Source organism: Vombatus ursinus, unplaced genomic scaffold (assembly GCF_900497805.2).
Source record: "Vombatus ursinus unplaced genomic scaffold, bare-nosed wombat genome assembly UNPS02014863.1, whole genome shotgun sequence".
In the NCBI taxonomy this organism is placed as follows: domain Eukaryota; kingdom Metazoa; phylum Chordata; class Mammalia; order Diprotodontia; family Vombatidae; genus Vombatus; species Vombatus ursinus.
The window spans coordinates 35,663,965-35,684,930 of NW_020954641.1; positions in this window are offsets into that span (position 1 = coordinate 35,663,965).

Here is a 20,966-nt window from a genome sequence, read left to right on the forward strand (position 1 = left end):
GTGTGTGTGTGTGTGTGTGTGTGTGTGTGTGTGTGTGTGTGTGTGTGTGTGTGTGTTGGGGGAGGGGAGGGTAACCCTGGATGTCAAGAACTGATTTCACCTCTTTTCTGAGGAAGACTGAAAGAAGTCTCTCTCTGATCTAGTCATGCTGTTCAGGTCTAAGCTCATTTTGCTGGCACTAAGTTCAAAGCTTGTTTGGCATTTGGCTGTGTGATATCAATAGAAGTGTGTTATTTCCAGCAGGGTCTAAAAAAACATCTAAGTCCCTCTGTCTCAGCTGCCCCATCAAAGGGCTCTGTGGAAGCCTTCCATTGTCTGCAGCTTCAACAATGTTCCACCCTCATATTTTTCATATGTGTTCTCAAAATAAGTCATCTATAGAAATAAGACCTATAGATAACATCAGTTATCTTGAGCTTTAACCAAAACTTTTATAGTATTAGAGACTTATGAGCTTACACATGTATATATACATATATACACAAATGCTATGTGTGTAAATATACACTTATATGTATAAGTATTTTATAGAAAAAAGCAGGCTGGCTTCCTGTATAAAGAACTGGTCTCAGAGTCAGGAAGAAAGTCCTGGGTTCAAATCCTACCTCTTCTCATATCTGTAAGACTCTCCCTGAGAAAGACTTTTGACCTTTAAGTGTCTTAAGCCTTAAAAAAATTTTTTTGCCTTTCTTTGTATCCTCAGGGCTTAGCACAGTGCCTGGCATACAGTAAGCCCTTACTAAATGTTTGTTGACTAGCTAGCTGTTAACTATCTGACTGACCAGGCAACTTGCTAAAATTAGGTTATAAAGAAGGTACTGATCTGCATTTGTAGAGTAAGTTCCTTCCCAGGAACTCCCTGTGCTATCAAGTGAAAGAGAAGTGTAGAAAACACCAGAGAACTAGGAATACACAATTAGTTGTGCCCAGAGGGAAGAGACAGGGGGCATTTATTACTGTTTAGCTGGGTATATTCTGGAACGGATTTTTAGTTCATGGAGGCTCACTCAATGGGTCAATGTGAGTCCAGTAGGGATCTTTGGAGTGAAAGTATTTAGCTTCTGTATCCATATATAATTGAGAGAACACACTTGATTTTGTAAGAATACAGCAAAGTGCTGAAGGGAGATGGTATAGACCTATCCTAGTATCTCTCTACACTAATGAAATCACTTGCATGTCCACTTCCCCCAGCCTCTTGTCACAAAGTAGATAGAGCACGGGACCTGGAGTCAGGAAGATCTGAGTTTAAATCCAGTCTGAGGAACTTATTAGTTGTGTGACCCTAGGCAAATCACTAAACCCCTGTCTGCTTTAGTTTCCTTATCTGTAAAATGGGAATAATAGTAACACCTGCCTCCCAGGATTGTTGTGAGGATAAAATGATATAATATTTGTAAAGTGCTTTGCAAATAAAGAAGTGCTGTATATAATATATATGTATATAATATATACACACATATATACATATACATATGTGTGCATGGATATTCTATCTATCTATCTATCTATCTATCTATCTATCTATCTATCTATCTATCTATCTATCTCTATCTGTCTGTCTGCGTATCTGCCTGGTTCTATAATTTTGTTGCAGTAGGGAGCTTCTGGTGAAGAAACTCCTTCTATGATGCAAATCAGCATTTGCTCTGCAGCTTAAGAGTCTTGGAGAGAAGCCTAGAACATTGAGAGGTTAAATGACTTTGCCAGGCTTATACAACTGGTATATGTACCATAGATGGAATTTAAGGCCGAGTCTTCCTTCTTTCAAGGCCAGCTCTCTAGACTCTATGTTGATTGAGTTGCTTTTCTTACATATAATATAGAGGTTGCCAATTATAGGTGCATAAAGTAGTGGACTGAATCTAGATTTGTCTAGCTTAGGGATAGATATCAACTGCCTACACATATAACCAGGTTCTTTTTTTTTTCATTAAGTCTATGCACCTCTTATCCTGCAAGGATAAGCTTTGTACACTATGTGCTGTCAAAGGTGGTTCATGAGACCGATTTGAGTAGCATAGACATTTGCAAAACTGACATTGTTTATTTTTGAGTATACACTTCCCCTGTCAGTGCCCCTCTTTCTACCTCCTGATGTCTCTTCATCCTCTCCTCCTCTCCTTTCCCCTACCTAGGCATAATTCTTGCTCTCAACTGACTATTAACTAATCCTTGTTGGAGTGTTAACCTATACAAAAGGGCCATCCTACCCCTCTTAGAATATTGATGCCCTGGCATATCCATATCACATATCCACTTTTCTTTATCTTCCAATATAAGAAGTACCTGGTAGGGACCGAGGAAGATGTGAGGAGCAGATGATTCTGATGATGTGAGGAGTTTTGCACTGAAGTACAAAGAGATTTAGAGGAAGAGTTGGTGTTTGGGAAAATTATAGAAGCCAGTATGAGGTGTGGTTTCCCCTTGCTCAGGGGAATGTAAGATTTTGAGGGCTTTCTCTTTCTCTGTCCTAGGTTCAGGTAGACAACATGAGTTGGAAAAGTTTTATCATTTTTTTATTCCTTCCCTGCTGAACCTGGGTGATAAACTGGAGATGACAGTCCAAATCTGCTAGTATCTGGGGAATTAACAATGAGTCCAGTGGAGAAGTCTAGGTCCCAACTTGGTATTTATCGATTGCTAGGATGGCCATGAGCCTTTCCTGTACAATTCCATGAAAAAGGAGATCCAATATAAGACATTAAACCTTTGGGCTGGATTTTTCCCATTCCTGTGCTGCTGGGAGACTGAAGAGGTAGAAATAATCTGAGAAGGGTTTTTTTTTTTTTTTTTTTTTGTGCTGGAGGGTTGGACCTTGGAGTGAGTGGGATGCTGTGCTCTGTGATGCATGTCTGTTGTTCTTAGATTTACCATGCTATTTTCTAATCTAAATTATAGATTGCTTGACTATTATCTTATCTAGTGAGTGACCAGATTGACACTTTGGGTCTAAAAGGGAGAGGGTGTGGCCACTAAGTGGGACAGAGTGTTATAAGTATCTCGTAACAATTGAGACAAACTTCTAGATAACGACAATCATAAGAACAACAGCTAGCCTTTTATAGTGCCTGCTATACACTAAATATTGTGCTAAGAGTTTTACAACTATTGTCTCATTTGATTCTTTGGAAGCCACCTTGGAGGCAGATGCTGTTAGCATTCCCATTTTTTAGTTGAGGAAACCGAAGCAAACAGGTTAATGGACTTACCCATGGGCGACAGCTAGGTTTTAGATTTGTAAAGCACTTTTCAAATATCTCATTTTAACCTCATGATTTTGGGAGGTGGGTGCTATTATTGTGCCCATTTTATGGATGAAGAAACTGAGGCAGACAGAGGTTAAATGATGACTTGCTCAGGGTCGCACAGCTCTTGCCAGTTAGCAGAATCTGAGGTTTACAGCATAGATTGGTTCCCTCTGTGACTTGAGAAAGGGCAGATTATACTCACAATTCATAGATGATACAGAACAGGTCCCTGTTCCTCCTTAACACTAATACACACACACACACACACACACACATGCATGCATGCACACACACAGACATGGACTTCCAACCCTTCAAGAGGAAATACGAAGGAATTATAATCTCTCTCACACAATACTGGAAAAGGATGCAACCCACAACCTCTATGGATACAAATGTTCTCTAAGATCCATGATCCAGTCTCAAGCTCTTGAGCCATAAATCCACTGCTGTGGCATCACATAATCACTTTTGCTTCCCCAGAGCTGAGTTGGCTAGCATAATCACCATTAGATTCCACCTGGCACCCATTCTGACTTCAATAGCCCTGATCTTAATGGGCAATGCTGAGGAATAGCTGCCCCTGGTGGCTAGCCAGCTGGTGCTGTGCTGTGCCCTGGCATACTGGCGATTCATTTCTCTTGGTGCCCAGGGGTTGCCCAATTCTATATTCTTTTCACTGTGTTCTTGCAGAAAGGGACAGCTGCCTTCCATTCATAGATTTTCTCTTATCCTCTAGCCTTTTCTGCTATGATTGCTGTTTCTATCTTTTCTTCCCTCACTGGGGATGATTTCCCTTTTCATTTCACCTGTGGGTCTCTTTCTTTTCTTTCCTTCTTGCTAAACCTTCCCTCTCATTGAAATGTTAAACATGGGACTGCTACTCCCCACAGGAACCTCTTGGTCATTGACAACTCCTACTATAGAATATATCCAAAGGACACATATTTATATTAGATTGGCATATGGGAATATGTTCTGTTCCTAGACAGACACTGTACCTATGTGATAACTCGACTAGGATGGAAGGTGGCAACTGGGTTGGCAGCCTTCCATGGAAGTAGACAGCTGCTTTCTCTCTGCCCTCCCAACAGAATTTCATTTGCTCTGCAAGGAATTCTGATTTAAGAGGAGAAATACAACCTCACTTGAGAAAAATCTATGAAATTTCCAGAAGGTAGGGTAGGATTATGATTAATTTCTATAAGGTATGAGAATAGGATCTGTAATTTGATAGTCTTGCCTCAACTTCGAAGTCAGCTCCCAAGTGTAAATGTTATAACTGTAGTATCATCTTTGATAGTATCCTTGATATATCTTTAATTAAGATGCATATGATGATAATATAGCAGCAATTTTATACTATTGGAGACTGTAGAGTTAGGTACCATTTCATTCGTAAGATTACTTGCCTGTCTCTTGGAGTTGGGACCACATAGAGTATTATTTTATAGCCTTTATAGCAAAAAGACTACTAGTTTTGAAGTCAGAAGAGATCAGCATCTATCTACATGTGGCACAGAGGATAGATTCCTAAATCTGCAGTAAGGAAGAACTGAGTTCAAATCCTACCTGTGTCACCCTTGGCAAGTCACAGTTAATTCATCTGTAAAATGGGGACAATAATAGCACTCACTTCCCAGGGTTGTTGTGAGGATCAAATAAGATAATATTTCCAAAGTGCTGTGCAAACCTTAAAATACTACATAAGTTCTAGCTATTATTATTATTATATTATATTACATCACTACATTATTACATTACATTACATTCTGATATTAACTGTGCCATTATGTAAAAGTCACTTCTTGGAGTGTTTTCTCTTCTGCATAGTAGGAATCAAAATACTTGCATTTCATACCTCACTGAGTTGTTATGAGCAAAGCAGTTTGTAAATCTTAAATTCCTATAGAAACAGGAGTTACTGTTTTCAAATGACCTCAACATTTGTGGATTTCAGTTGATGTGCATAAAAATAGAATCCTAGTTAAATGAAAAATGGGATTTGTTGACAATGATTTACCTACCCTTTGATTGCAAATTTGCCAGTATGGTTGGATCATACTCTAATTTCTCCATCAAGTCATAAGATCTACAGTCTTACAGTGCTTTTACTATCACTGCCATTTTTACAATACCAGAGTGATTTCATTTGATACAGTGGGAAAAGTTTCATTAAGAGATTCATGGAAACTTCTCCAAATACAAAAAGAAAATTGCTGTCAGAATTTGGAACAAAAAGGAATAAGGTAATCCATTTCTTGTTGAATTTAAATATCAAGAAAAGAACTGAAACAGACTGGGATGACTTACACTAAGCAGACTGGCAAAGTATCATGATGCCAGGCTACTAGGCAGTGGTGTCTTTAGGGAAGTTCTGCCCAGTGCCGATACCCAAATATCTGTTGTTGAAAGGTAGTCAAATTATCAGTCACCTTGGGGGTCTCTGGATAATTTGTCAGTTGCCCACTGGGGCAACTTAACTCTACTCTTGGGAAAATTTGTATGTAGGTATGACTTTTGTCAAACATGATGGAACAAGTTGGAACTAAATGCATTTTTCTTTTGTAGATTTTTAGGGTTTTAGATGAATAGGTATCTAAGTTTTAATCTTACTGAGGCACCCTTTCATTTCTCTGTCATATTAAAACTGCATGGTGTATGTTGAATTGTATATTATCTATCATTCTATATTATCTATATTGAGCTACCCTGGTTTCCTTCAAGTTCTAGCTAAAATTTCAACTTCTCTAAGAAGCTTTTACAGATCCTCCCCAATGTCAGTCCTTACCTTCTGCTGATCATCTTTAATTTATCCTGGATATGGCCTTCTTGCTCAGTTCTCCAATACAACACTCCAGCTCCTGACTCTGAATGTTTTCACTGACTCTTCCCCAGGCCAGGAATGTTTCCTTCCTCATCTCTGCCTTCCTATCTTCCCTGGCTTCCTTCAAGTCTCAGCTAGAATCTTGCCTTCTGCAAGAAGCCTTTTCCCTTCCTCCTTAATCTTAGTGATGTCCCCCTGCGATGATAATCTCTAATATATCCTTTATCAATCTTGTCTATAGTTAGTTTCATATTATCCCCTTAATTGAACTGTGAGCTCCTAGAGAGCAGGGACTATCTTTTGCTTTTCTTTGTATCCCTTGTATTTAGTGCAGTGACTGGCACATGGTAGATACTTAATAAACGCTTATTGACTGACTGTATATTGACTGTATAGGTACTATATCCCTACATGATGGGAGAAGGAAAAGCATGTGAAATCTCTCTGAGCCCCATTTCCATATACAAAATAATAATAGCTAGCATCTATCTATCTATCTATCTATCTATCTAATCTATCTATCTATCACTTTAAGGTTTGTAAAGTGCTTTACAAATACTATTTCATTTTACCCTTTTAACAACCCTGGGAGGTAGGGGCTATAATAGTGTAAAAATTGTTAGATAAATTGGAATAATATCTATAGTTTTTACCTTATTTAAAGATCAAATTATATGAGTGATGCAAACCTTGAAGTCCTACATAAATGTCATTTTCTTTATTATCCTTGTTGTCCTATTCTTATCATCTTACTGACTAGTACTAACACTATTATTATTAATGATAACTGCATCCAAATATGATCCAGCAGGGGGCTGGGGGCAATGACAAAGTAGGACAATGCCAGCCAGGATGTTGTACAGTAGAGACAATATGTGTCCTGACAGCACCACATTGGCCATAAAGCCAATCATAGCGATCTTGCCAAACTGGCAAGAATCCTGAAGCAAATGGGTTCTGGTGATGGTACTGATTTCCTTAGCCCACAAACTGGTGTGATGCAACTGCTCCTAAGAGTCAAAGAAATAGATGGTGCAGCATAAGGTTGTAGGCTGGTCCTATTTGAAATTGTTGTGATGAGAAGACTGATGCAGGATAATAGAATAAGTGACACTTTCATCTTCTTGTGCCACAAAGAGGCAAATTGCATTGGAACAAATCAGAAATACCAATAATCCACTTTCTGGAAGTGTTTCAGTGCAGATGGCACTGGCCCCTAAAGTAGGCAAATAAAGAGTTCCCATGAAATAGACTGGAGTCACAAATAGTTTCATTATGTGCTAGTTCTAGTTCATAGCAACACTGGCAATAGATCTTATTAGACCTATTATCTGAAAGAAAATATCAGATGTGGGCAAAAGCTCTGCACAAACCTTTTATCAATGATACTTTCATTTTCAGGTCACAAAACAATATATTGCTAACTAATTCAGGGTAACAATGATAAGAAATAACTTCACCCAAAGCCTAGATTTCATGAAACAAGGAATTAAAATCTGAGGAGGGAAAAATTGAAAAGTCTGAGGTCACTGAAAAATTACACTTTACCCAAACTCCAGAAAGTATACTTCATGGAGCCAAGATCAAGAATTAGAGAAAGCACTCAGTTGAGCTCTCCCAACATTCTCCTCCAAACAACTTTAAAATAATGTCTCAAATAGAATTTTGAAGTTGCAGAGCCAATAAAAGGTCAGAGTGAGATATTTTTCCAGCCTAAGACAATTTAGGATCAAAGGAGGGAAAGTATGAAAAGACAATTAATAGATTGGTTAAAGAGGAACAAAAAATACTGAAGAAAATTAAACCTTAAAAACAGAATTGGCCAAATGGAAAAGGAGTTACAAAAGATCACTGAAGAGAATAACTACTTAAAAACTAGAATTGGGCAAGTGGAAGCCAATGACTCCATGAGACATCAAGAAACAATAAAACAAAGTTAAAAGTGAAAAAAAATTAGAAGAAAATGTGAAATATCTCATTGGAAAAACAATTAACTTGGAAAATAGATCAAGGAGAGATAATTTAAGAATTATTGTACTACTTGAAAACCATGATCAAAGAAAGAATCTAGACATCATTTTTCAGGAAATTATAAAGGAAAACTTTATTGATATTTTAGAACCTGAGGATCAAATAGAAATTGAAAGACTCCCTTGATAACCACCTCAAAAATATCCCAAAATGAAAAGTCCCAGGAGCCAAATAACAGCTCCCAGGTCAAGGAGAAAATACTTCAAACAGCCAGAAAGAAACAATTCAAACATCATGGAGCAATAGTCAGGATCATACAAGATTTAGCAGCTACCATGTTAAAGAAGTAGGAGGCTTGGAATATGATATTCTATGGAAGGCTGAAAAAGTGCTGAGTTTACAACCAAGAATAACCTACCCAGCAACACTGAGTATAATCCTTCAAGGGAAAAGTGAATATTTAATGAATAAAAGACTTTCAAGCATTCCTGATGAAAAGACCAGAGCTGAATAGAAAATTTGATTCTCAAATACAAGACTTAAGAGAAACATAAAAAGGTAAACATGAAAGAGAAATCATAAGGGACTCAATATGATTAAACTGTTTGCCTTTCTGTATGGGAAGAACATATACATAACTTAAGAACTTTATCATTATTAGGGCATTAAGAAGGAATTTACAAAGACTGAGGGCATGGATGTGAGTTGATTATGTTAGAATGAAAAGAAAGAGGGATACCCTTGGAGAAAGGAGAATGGGGAAGGGAGAGGAAGAGCTCATATAAAAGAGGCACACAAGGAAGAGCTTTTACAATGGAGGGGGGAATGATGGGGGTGAGGTGGGCAATGCTTGACCCTCACTCACATCTAAGTTGGTTTTAAGAGAGAAATACACAATACACTCAATTAACAATAGAAATCTATCTTACACAACAGAAAGTAGAAGGGTAAGGCAATAAGAGAAAGGTGGGATGATAAAAGGGAAAGTGGATAAAAGAAGGCAGTAGTCAGAAGCAAAATAGATTTTAGAGGAGGGAAAAGATAAAAAGAAAATAGAAGGATAAACAGAAGAAAACAGGATGGAGGGAATGTACAATTAGTAATCATAACTGTGAATGTTAGTGGGATGAATTCACCCATAAAATGGAAACAGATAGCAGAATGGATTAGAAACCAGAATCAAACAATATGTTGTATATAAGAAATACACTTGAAACAGACAGAGACATATGGAGTTAAAATAATGGGCTGGAACAAAATCTATTATATTTCATATGAAGTAAAAAAGGCAGGGATAGCAATTATGATTTCGGACAAAGCAAAAGCAAAGATAGATCTAGTTAAAAGGGATAAGCAGGAAACTATATCTTGTTAAAAGGCACCATAGACTAAAACTAAAGTCATCAATACTAAACACATATATCAAATGGCATAGTATCCAAATTCTTAAAGGAAAACTTAATTGATTTACAGGAGGAAACAGACAGTAAAACTATACTAATGGGGGACCTCAATTGTCCTCTCTCAGATCTAGATAAATTTAACCATAAAATAAATAAGAAAGAAGTTAAAGAGATGAATAGAATCTTAGAAAAGTTAGATACAATAGATCTCTGGAGAAAACTGAATAGGAATAGAAAGGAGTATAGCTTTTTCTCGGCTCTAAGTGGCACCTTCACAAAAACTGACTGTGTATTAGGGCATAAAAAACTCACGACCAAATGCAGAAAAGCAGAAATATTAATATACCCTTTTCAGACTATAATGCAACAAAAGTTACATTCAATAAAGGGCTGTAGAAGCATAGATTAAAAATTAATGGAGGGGCAGCTAGGTGGTGCAGTGGATAGAGCATTGGCCCTGAAGTCAGGAGGACCTGATTTCAAATCTAGCCTCAGACCAAACACTTGACACTTACTAGCTGTGTGACCCTGGGCAAGTCACTTAACCCCAATTGCCTAAAAAAAAAAATTAATGGAAACAAAATAATCTAATTTTAACAAATGAGTGGGTCAAAGAAGAAATTGTAGAAACAATAAATAATTTCATCAAAGAGAATGACAACGAGACAACATTGCAAAGTTTGTGGAATGCAGCCAAGGCAGTACTTAGGGGAAAATTTATATCTCTAAATGCATGCTTCAGTAAAAGGGAAAAAGAGCAGATCAATATCAAGCATATGACTAAAAAAAAAAAACAGAAAAAGAACAAATTTTAAAAATCAAATACCAAAATGGAAATCCTGAAAAATCAAAGGAGAGATTAATAAAATTGAAAGTAAAAAAAAAACAACACTGAACCATTAATTTTTTTTGCAACACAGCTAATATGGAAATATGTTTTACATGCTTCACATACATAATTAATGTCAAATTACTTACTTTTACTTGCTTTCTAAAGAAGGAGGGTGGGGCAGGAGAGGAGAGAATATGAAACTCAAAAATTAAAAAAAAGTTAAAAAACTTTTTACATGTAATTGGGAAACATTTAACAAAACAAATAAAAATATATGTAAAAAAAGAAAGTATATTTCATAATGAAACCAGTGATAAAAACAACATTGATTTCTCAAATCATTTTGAAAAGGAGATGATCATGCTTCTTTTGAATTTTTAATAACCGTTTTTGAGTTTGACTGTATGAACCAACTACCCAACCAATCACACCAAGATAGAATGATTAAAAAAAAAAGAAGCAAAGGGTGCAGCTAGGTGGCACAGTGGATAGAGCACCAGCCCTGGAATCAGAAGGACCTGAGTTCAAATCCTGCCTCAGACACTCGACACTTACTAGCTGTGTGACCCTGGGCAAGTCACTTATCCCCATTGCCTAGACAATAAATAAATAAAAATTTAAAAAAAGAAGCAGGGAATGCTGTAAATATCATGAAGTAGTACATTCTCCCACAAATTCAGGACTTACAGAAAAAAAGTTAAAATCTGTGGGAGCAGGATGAAGTACACATCATTCTTATCATTGCCTTTTCTCCTGAAGCTGTGCTAAGGATGCTTTCAGTGAACCTAAGCTTATACCCCAATACATTCATTCAAATGTAAAAAGAAGATATTGTATCCATCCATGCAATAGTCCATACAATTTTAGATATAAAAGAATACTAGCAAGATGGTGATTTACTCAGGACCATTTTTATCTGAACTCCTTTGAACAAACTCAAAATAAGTTTTCTATAGTCATGATGATGATGATGTATGTGTTTTTTTTTTTTTAAAAATCAATTTGAATAGACGTCCTTTCCTTAAGGCCACTGGGACTCCCACAGCACCTCCATCCCCAAAATTAGCTCTGAGTTCTCATGAAGAGTCTAGCCAAAGGATTCCCTATTATCCTGGGAAGTTCCTACAATGTTTCATTGGTTCTAGGGAATCTCTATGTAAAGGGAGATCTTTCAAAGTCCCTGTGATTCTGGGGAGGTCATCCAAAGTCTCTCTGATCCTGGTTCTTAGCAGTGTGTGACCATTTAATAAAGCTAATATTTATATAGTGCATAATGATTTGCAAAGTACTTTACTAGTAGTATGTCAATAAATGCTAGAAAGTACTCTGTGGTCATGCAGTGAAAGACAATTGAAATCAGACTTGGACATTTTCTTTGAACCTGAGATATCTGCCCTCTTCCAGTGGAAGGACAAAGTGATGTAGGAGAAAGAAGAGAAGTCAACTCAATTTCCAACATGATTACTTAGGATTATAGAATCTTATAGGTGGGATGAGACTTCAAAATTTTGTAATTCAACCTCCTCTGGAATTCAGGAAGAGTCTAGGCAACAACTAGGTGGTACAGTGGATAGAGTGTTGGGCCTGAAGTAAAAAAGACCTGAATTCAAATCTGGCCTCAGACACTTACTAGCTGCGTGACCCTGGGCAAGTCACTTAACCCTGTTTGCTTCAGTTTCCTTAACTGTAAAATGAGCTGGAGAAGGAAATGGCAAACCACTCTAGTATCTTTGCCCCCCAAATGGGGTCACAAAGAGTCATATATGACTGAAAAATGACTGAATGACAACTAGGCAACAGCCCGATGGGTTCATTCAGACTCTTTGAATACTTCAGAAATTATCCCATGAGGTAGCCAATTCCATTGCTGGATAGCTCTTGTTATTAGAAAGTTATTCCTTATTTTGGATTGAAATCTTCTTTGTAACATTCACTAAACTGGCCCCAGTTCTGTCCTCTGGAGCTGTACAGAATAAAAATCCCTTTTCTCTCAAATGACAGCAATTCAGACACTTTAAGACAGCTGGTGGGTTCCCTCCCTCAAAGTCCTCTCTTCTTTAAGCTAAATATCCCCATAACTGCAAACACATGGCCTCTGAGGTCCTTAACTGGCAACATTACTAAATGCCAGGAGATTTTCCACAGAATTATCCATGAGAAGTGTAGCAGTCATAGAATAGGAGACATTTGTTTGCTTATCAGAATGACAGGAAGGGAAAAACACTAGCCATTTAATGAGACCGAAAGCCAACAGCATCTGTTCCAGGGAGATATGAGCAGGGCCTGCTGATTTGACAAAGATTGAGTGCACTTGTGAACCTTTTTTTCCCTAGGAAATGAGAATAGCAAACAGCATGATTTTGGTTTGTGTTGATAGAAAGCTGCCTGACTCAGTGCTGTCTATAGTCTTTGGTCAAATAATGTGAGTGTTCCCATTGATTTGTCAGAGATTAGAAATTCTTATGCAGATGTTAAGATGTGTCACTCCCACTTTGTTGCCTGGAACTTTGCTTCTCTTGGGAGTAATCAGAAGGCCCAAGGTGAGAGGAAGGTGGAAAGAAAGCAAATATGTAATAGGGAAAACTTTAGGGTGGTATGTGTTAGAGTTGGAAAGATGGAAGATTGCCTGAAATAGACAGGAATTGTAAATGAGTCATTAGCTTACTGCTGGTAGCTGACTAGTTCTTCTATGGTTGGGGTTTCTAGGGTGAAGGCTGGCTCGATGTGCAGGCAGAGTGGGTGGGGGTGCCTACTTGTGATTTTCTTAAGTGACAACAATTTCTAAGTGCTCATGATTTCCACTTGAGGAGAGAGGGCTGCTGAGTCTTGACCTTCCAGTGATTATATAATGGTGAGCATTTCTGTCTCTCTAACTGATGGCCCAAGGACAGATAGTCAGGGTTTTGTAGCTGCTAGAAGTTCTGGGACTTTGTGAATTAATTTTCTTTATATTCATTTAATAAACTTTTATTAAGGGTCTACCATGTGCTGTGCTATAACTGTCCTCAAAAGAGTTGCAGCCTGGGCTTTAAAAAGTCATAATCTCTTTTTTTTTGTATTAGTTATTTTCACTGTTATTGCTCTAGATAGGCCTAAAAAATCCAATTAATTAATTTCAGTAAATCCCTAGGGCCAGATTTTCAAAGGGTAGCCTACCTATTCATATATGTAATTTTATACCTGTAATTATGAAATGGGAAGCACAGTTATTACATCCTGCTTGTTTTGTATATTTAAGAGGGAAATGGCTTTCATAACAAACAACTTGGGGGCCAAATTACCTGTGAAGTAATGTGGGCCTGATAAGAGCCCTTTAAAGATTTGACCCTAAACTGGAAATGAGCTTTGGTCTGATGCCTTTGGAATAATACCATGTACAGCCTTTCTTCCAAGGACTTAAAGTACTTTAGAGACGCTGGGACCCCATTTGGTAAACGACTGCTCCAGAACATTGCTAAGTGCTACCTTTATGACCTGAAAGCCCTGGCTTGGCTCTGCCCATCACTTTGAGGAGTGGCTTCTGCCCTGTCTCAATGTCTTAGTCCTCTTAAAGTCCCCAAGTAAATGGGAAAAGGGCATCATAACCTGCATTTGGTAGATGGGAAAGTCATAATAATACCTTTGCCATCCTATAATGCTTCATGCTTTTAGAAAGACTTTTGCAAGATCATCTCATTTGAAACTAATAACAAACCATTGTGACCCTTGTGCCAGAGGCTTGCAGATCCCAAAGGGCCCAGATTTACTTTAGGGAATTTTTCATGTCTCTGGCTTGGCATCGCCTTTCCCCCCAATACTGAAAATGAGGGAAAGTGGCTGACACTATTGAGCATGTGAGTGACAACTCCCCTTGTAAACATTGAGCTCACAAAATTAAAGAAGGAAATTTTATTGAAATATAGAAAAAAATGAAAGAGTTATCAGAGAAGAAACTCTCTAATGGGTAGTTTTGTTCATCTGTAAAATGAAGTGGTTGGACCAGGGGTGGGGAACTTGCAGCCTCGAGCGCCACATGTGGCCCTCTATGTCCTCAAGTGAGGCCGTTTGATTGAATCCAAACTTCTGGCCACACTTGAGGATGTAGAGGGCCACATGTGGCCTTGAAGCAGCAAGTTCCCCACCCTTTGGTTGGGTTAAATGGGCACTGGGGTCCACTAAATCTATAAACACCCTATTCCCAAAAGGACTGTATTGCATCCCAATCTCTTTCAGTTATGGACAGACAGAACTGCCAGCAGGACTCTCCTCCTGAAATTCTTTCAATGCAGTTTTATACAAGAATTGTTAGGCTTTGTTTGCCAACAGGGATTTTTCTACAATGCTTTTTTCTCTGGTCCTTCTGAGATGATAAACAGTTTTGCTGCTCTCAGGGTCAGGTCTTGCTCAATCAACCAATCAATCAATCAACCAATGAGAATTTTATTAATGTTCTACTATGTGCCAGGGACTGGGAGAAACACTGAATAACATACCAGCTGCATAGTCCCTATCTACCCAGCATTTCCATTCTACTAGTAGGACACAATATGGTCATAGCTAAGTTCACATGAGACGTATACAGGATGACCCAAAGGTCTTAATGAAGTTTTAAGCTACTAAAGCTTACAGAAAGCATAATGTAAATTCACAATGACTTTTTTTTTTGGGGGAGGAGGCAGTAGCAAGTAAGGAAAATCAGGAAAGGCCTCTTGAAGGAGGCCTAGCACCTTAACCAGGCCTTGAATCAAACTAGAGATATTAAGAGGTGGAGGTGAGGAGGAAAAACATTCCAGGCATGGAGTTGAGAAATGGAGTGTCATATACAAATAGGTCAATTTGACTGCAGCATAGGATGTGTGAGGTGAAGTCATTTTTAATCAGCCAGGAAAGATAGGTTGGAACCAGATTGTGAAGGGCTTTAAATGCCAAATAGGAGTTTATGTTTTAATCTAAAGGCATGGGGAGCCACTGAAGCCTTTTGAATGGAAGAATGATGTGACTAGACCTGTGCTTTAGGAATATCATTTTGGCAGCTGTATAGGGAGAGATTGGAAAGGAAAGACAATGTAGGGAGATCAATTGAGGTGTTACTGCAGTGGCCCAAGTAAGAGTTGATGAGTAGCTATATGTACAAGATTTAGTCCGTGCTGAGTTTAATCCTCACCTACTACAGAGAATAATGTCTCTAGGGTGTTTAAAATCTGTCAGGAGGCACAGTTCTCTCTTCTCAATAGCTGGAGTGAAATTAAGGACTTGATCTCTTTCAAACTATTCCCATCTGTTACTTCTGTTGCTGACCTTGGCATCACCAAATTTGTTCAGGGAGTAAGAATCCAACTACCCTCCATCTTTAGAGGAGATTCAATTACCAATAAAAGGGATTTTTAAAAAATTTTTTGTTTTTTGTTTTTGTTGTTGTTGTTGCTGTTGTCTAGTCCTGTCTAACAAGGGTTTTCTTGGCAAAGATCCTGGGATGGTTTGCCATTTCCTTCTCCTGCTCATTTTACAAATGAGAAAACTGAGGTGAACAGGGTTAAGTGACTCACTTAGGGTTACACAGCTAGTAAGTGCTTGAGGTTGGATTGGAACTCAGGAAGATAAGTCTTCCTGATTCCCAGCCCAGTGCTCTATCCATTGCCCCACTTAACCTACCTATATATGATAATTATAGATATCTATTTTCCCTTCAGGATGGAATTTCCCCTGACAAACTGAGTACTCTTCACTTGTTCATGGGCCAACAGAGAAGGGAAATAAAATCCCAAAGAATTTTTCTGAGGGGGGATTTTTCAAATAACCCTTGGCTATTACCAGTCCTATACAGGTTTGGGAAGTGGCAAAGTGTTTGTCCCAGAAGACTGACTACCTCATGAGATTGATGGTATTTCCATTTTATAGATAAGAAGCTGAAGCACAGTTAAGTTATAAGAATTATAAAAGATTACTGAGTTAGTGCTGGAGCAATCAGGAATGAGGATAGGATTAATAGCTCATTCCCTTAATTTTTTACTCAAACTTTGAATTTTCATTTGTGGTTGAATTTCTAGACATCAGGAAGCTTATTAGAAAACTTCGCCCTAGTGAGAATAGGTAAACAAATTTTATTTTAATAATATTCTAGGACATCTAAGAGTTGAACTAGATGGCCACTGAGCTCCCCTCCAACTCTCAAATTCTGGAATTCTTTGAAAAACAATATGTGTGCAGAAGGGCTGAACCAATGGGCTGCCTTTCCAGCTTCATGTTCTTATCTAAGCTATAAGCATTGTTTATTCACTTTTTTCCCCCCTATGTGGATTACCTATGCTGGACTTGTAGTCACGAAGACTTGAATTGAAATCTGGTATTGGATATGTCTGATTTGGTGATTCTGGAAAAGTCACTTAATCTCTCCCTGTCTCAGTTTCCTCATTTGTAAAATGGGATAATAATCCTCACCTCCCAGAGTTGTTGTGAGGACAAAATGAGATATTTGTAAAGTGTATTGTAAACCTTAAATTAATATGTAAATGATAGTTAAAACAATAATAATTATTAGTTTTCATATGACCTTCATCTCTAAAGATATTCTTCTCTTTCACCTGCACAGAGAGCCATTCTTTGTAACAAAGAACTGAAAAGAAAGGGGGGAAAAAGCCGTTCAGAAATGCATGTATCACCTCAGTTCTTTAATTTTGTGAGCTCAGTGTTTACAAGGGGAGTTGTCACCAGCATACTTGGTAGTGTCAGGTAGCCATTTCCCCACATTTTCAGGGTGAGGGGAAAAGTGATGCTGAGCCAGAGACATGAAAAATTCCTTAAAGTAAAGCTGGGCCCTTTGGAGTCTGAAAGCTTATGGCACAAGGGCCACAGTGGTTTGTTATTAGTCTCAAATGAGATAATTTTGCAAAAGCCATTTTAAAAGCATGGATAATACATCTGTATATACTATTCCATGCCAATATTCCTTCCTTCATCTCTGTGAATAAGGGAGGAATGTGCCTTTAACATCTTTTCTTCAGGAACAAGTTAAGTCTTAATAATTACATTTTTACTTTTTTTTCTTCTTTCCAGTTATACTTTTTTTTTTTTTAGGGCAGCTAGGATTATGACTTTGACAGAAGTATTTCTTTAGGTTTTTTAGAATTTCCTGAATCCCGGACTCTTGGTCAGTGACCTATTAGGGTCTGGCTGTCTCCTCCACTGATGTTCTGACAGGACAGTGCTGAGATCCTGTTGGCTTCAAGTCCTCTTTACCAGAGTTTGTACTGACAGCCTCCCCTAGTCCATTCATTCCCTAAGCAAGCACCCACAGGCTTTTGACTGAGCTATACACTTCTAAAATGCATGAAGGAATTTATTGGTATTTTTCTTTGGTTTTCTTATCTGGTATTTTCTACCTGGTGTCCTTCTAGATCTTTGCTGGGGTATTTATAGAAAAGGGCTTGTCTAAGATATTTCACCTTGCCACCTTAATGTTCATTTATTGAGTTATGGCATCAAATGTATTCTGTGACAGAGTTGATATTCTAACAATGATTTATACTCTGAATACTTTCTATGGAAGCTTGGTAGTCTTACAAGAAATGGACACTCTTTTCCTTTGTGTATTTATGCTTTTAGGCTTACTCTCCCATTCTGTCATTTTACTTTGGATCCAGATATCTCTTCATTTGAATTTTCTAAACATACTGACAGAACTAAGAAGAAAATAGCAGTTCATAGAATCATAGAATATTAGAGCTTGAAGACATATTAGATGATGATGACAGTGATGAAAATTTCATTTTATATGAATAAATGAATGAATGAAGAAAGGGCATTTATTAAATGTTTACTAAGTGTCAAGGAGAACAGCTGGGTGGTGCAGTAGATAGAATGCCAGAACTAGAGTCAGGAAGACTCATCTTCCTGAGTTCAGATCTGACCTCAGACACTTATAGCCGTGTGACCCTGGGAAAGTCACTTAACCCCAGTTGCCTCAGTTTCCTCATATGTAAAATGAGCTGGAGAAGGAAATGGCAAACCACGTCAGTATCTTTGCCAAGAAAACCTCAAAGGGGGTCACGAATAGTTAGGACTGGAGACGCAAAAAGAAAATTGAGACATTTAAGAAGCTCACACATTCTAATAGAGGGAGACAACAGGAAGATTTAGCCTACAGGGCAAACTTTAAGGTCCAGGGGCCTTTTGGCTTCAGATATAGGACGGGTCTCAAGGCCCTTGCATCCTTAGGATACAGTGGTAAGTCAGATGGCAATGTCTGGAGGTTTGGAGGAAAAAGCTGCACTGAAGATGGTAAGACAGAGTGATTCTCTCTTTTACTGGTAGCACTATAGTTAATGACTTTCTGCTCATTGAAGTTTGCAAGCAACCATGTCTGCTCTATAAACAGGGGCCTGGGCCAGTGACCATTAGTACAGAGAAATCCTAGTGGGATCTGGACAGGGGGCAAGCAGTAGGAGAAAAAGACACCCCCTTCCACCGAAGCCTGTTTAGCTCTACCTTCTAGTACCAACAGGATCTGGGTAAGCAGTTGGCAGTTTGGGACATTTCTGCCTTTAATATCCTTATATATAGTTTTGGACTTTCCATGTCTCTTAATCATCATCATCATCATCATCATCTAACATTTATATTGCAATTACTATGTGCCAGACACTGTGCTAAATGTTTTACAATTATTATTTCCTTCTATCCTCAAAACAACCTTGAGAGGTAGGTGCTACTATTATCCCCATTTTACAGATGAGGAAACAGAAGCAAACAGAGGTTGTTACTTGCCCAGGGTCACACAGCTACTAAGTGTCCAAGTCCAGATTTGAACTCAGGTCTTCCTGACTCCAGGTCTAGTGCTCTATCTGCTGTGCTACCTAGCTGCCTCTTTATGATCTATAAAGATCCCTTCCTACTAAATGCCAGTTACGTAAAGACCACACATAGGAAATAGCCAACAAAGTCATTTATCTAAGCCAACAATGAAGAGAAATCAGAGAAATTATATAGATAATATTATACCACGCAATGTACTGAGTAAATGAGCTCTCCCACTGGCAGCAAGATATCTCAGCTCAACCAATAGAGTTCCAGATCTCATCCAAGGGGAATTCCTTAAAGACCCTTGTCTTTGAACATTAAGCCGAAGAGAGAGGCATAATTGAGGTACTAAGTCCTTTACATATTGGCTTCTTTCCAGTGTCTTTCTTTCCCTTCAGGGACCTCTCCCTGAAGAGAATCTGGAACCGTATATATTCTCTATCAAAGCTAGATGATCTCTGTTCTCCCAAGCTCTCTCCAATTCTGTCACTTGAGCAGGCACTGAGCATCTAGTAATCAATTTCCACCAATGTGGAGCATCTTAGGCAAATGGGTGTGAGCATTACATTTATTTAAACAGAGAAAATTTGCATTTTATTTTATCTATTTCAATTTGTCAAAGACTAGGTCTCCACTATCATGCCCAGCCTTGAAGTACAGGGGTTGCTAAAGAGTCCCATCTCACTAATGATCACTACTAGGGCTTTGACCTTCTTTGTTTCTGACCAGGACTATTTTTTTTCCTCCTTAAGCAACTTTGTTATTGCCCTCCACATTCCTCCCATTATTTTGATGCGGGAATTAGTATGGACACCTGATCAGCTTTAGACCTACTATAGTTCAGAATACCCAAGCTAAAAAGATCCACAACTTCAGCCACCATGTGGGCATTTGCGCTTTAAAAGAGCCCTCAGATGCCTTATTGTAAAGCAATGGATCTAATGATAGAAATTTCTGGTAGGCTGCAGTTGGGAGTGGCAGATTTTTTAAAATTCAATTGAACAAGTATTTATTGAGCTTTTTAAGCATTTATGGTATTTAAGGCAATGAGAAGTATTGCATAGAGAGTTGTCTTTGGAGGCAAGAGGATCTGGGTTTAAATCCTTTAAGACTCCAGACAAGACACTTAACCACTCAGTGCCCCAGCCAATTCTCTCTAAGACAAGTTGTTGCAGAGAAGGTACTAATCTACATTGGTAGAGGAAGTTGGTCACCAGGAGCTTCCTATGCCAATGAAATCATAGTGTCCAGTTAAAAAAAGTGTTAAAGGCACTGTCTTGAAAGAGGGAGTTAAGAAGAAAAAGACAAAGAAAAAAGCAAAGAAAAGTACAATCCCCTTCTCTCAAGGATCTTGCCTTCCACAGGGGGGTGGAGGGGGGGTAGATTTTGGGACCCTTTGCATCTGTCACAACTATGTCTCCTGCCTACAGCAATAGGATGCCCCAGTCAGCTGATTCATCTTTACTCTATAGGTCCTGTTATATTACCTCTTCATAAGCACTGGAGTGTGGGGCCTTAGCACTCCCTGCATCTCTCATTAAGTAGAAATCTTGTGCCCTTAGAAAATGTCAAGATGCCCCTTGAAAATGAAAAGGATTTGAGTGAGTTTGCCTTCTGAATGGAAGGCAGATGCAGGAATTCACGGCCGACTGCTCCTCCCTCCTCCCCTCCCAAGGGTGACCTTTCTACCCCACTACCTCCTCCAGACACTTGTTTCAAGTGGCCCTGGAGGCTGAGTTCCTGCTTTGTTCTTCCAGCCTTTGCTAACTGAGAGAGCAGGTGTTAAAAGTAATTCCGAAGTTCTGTCCTTGTGGGCAGTCACTTGAAGCTTTAGCCATCAGGATAGGGCTGACTTAGCTGTTCTGGCAGATTAGATTTCAGAATACTAATGTTTATTCCCTGGGGAC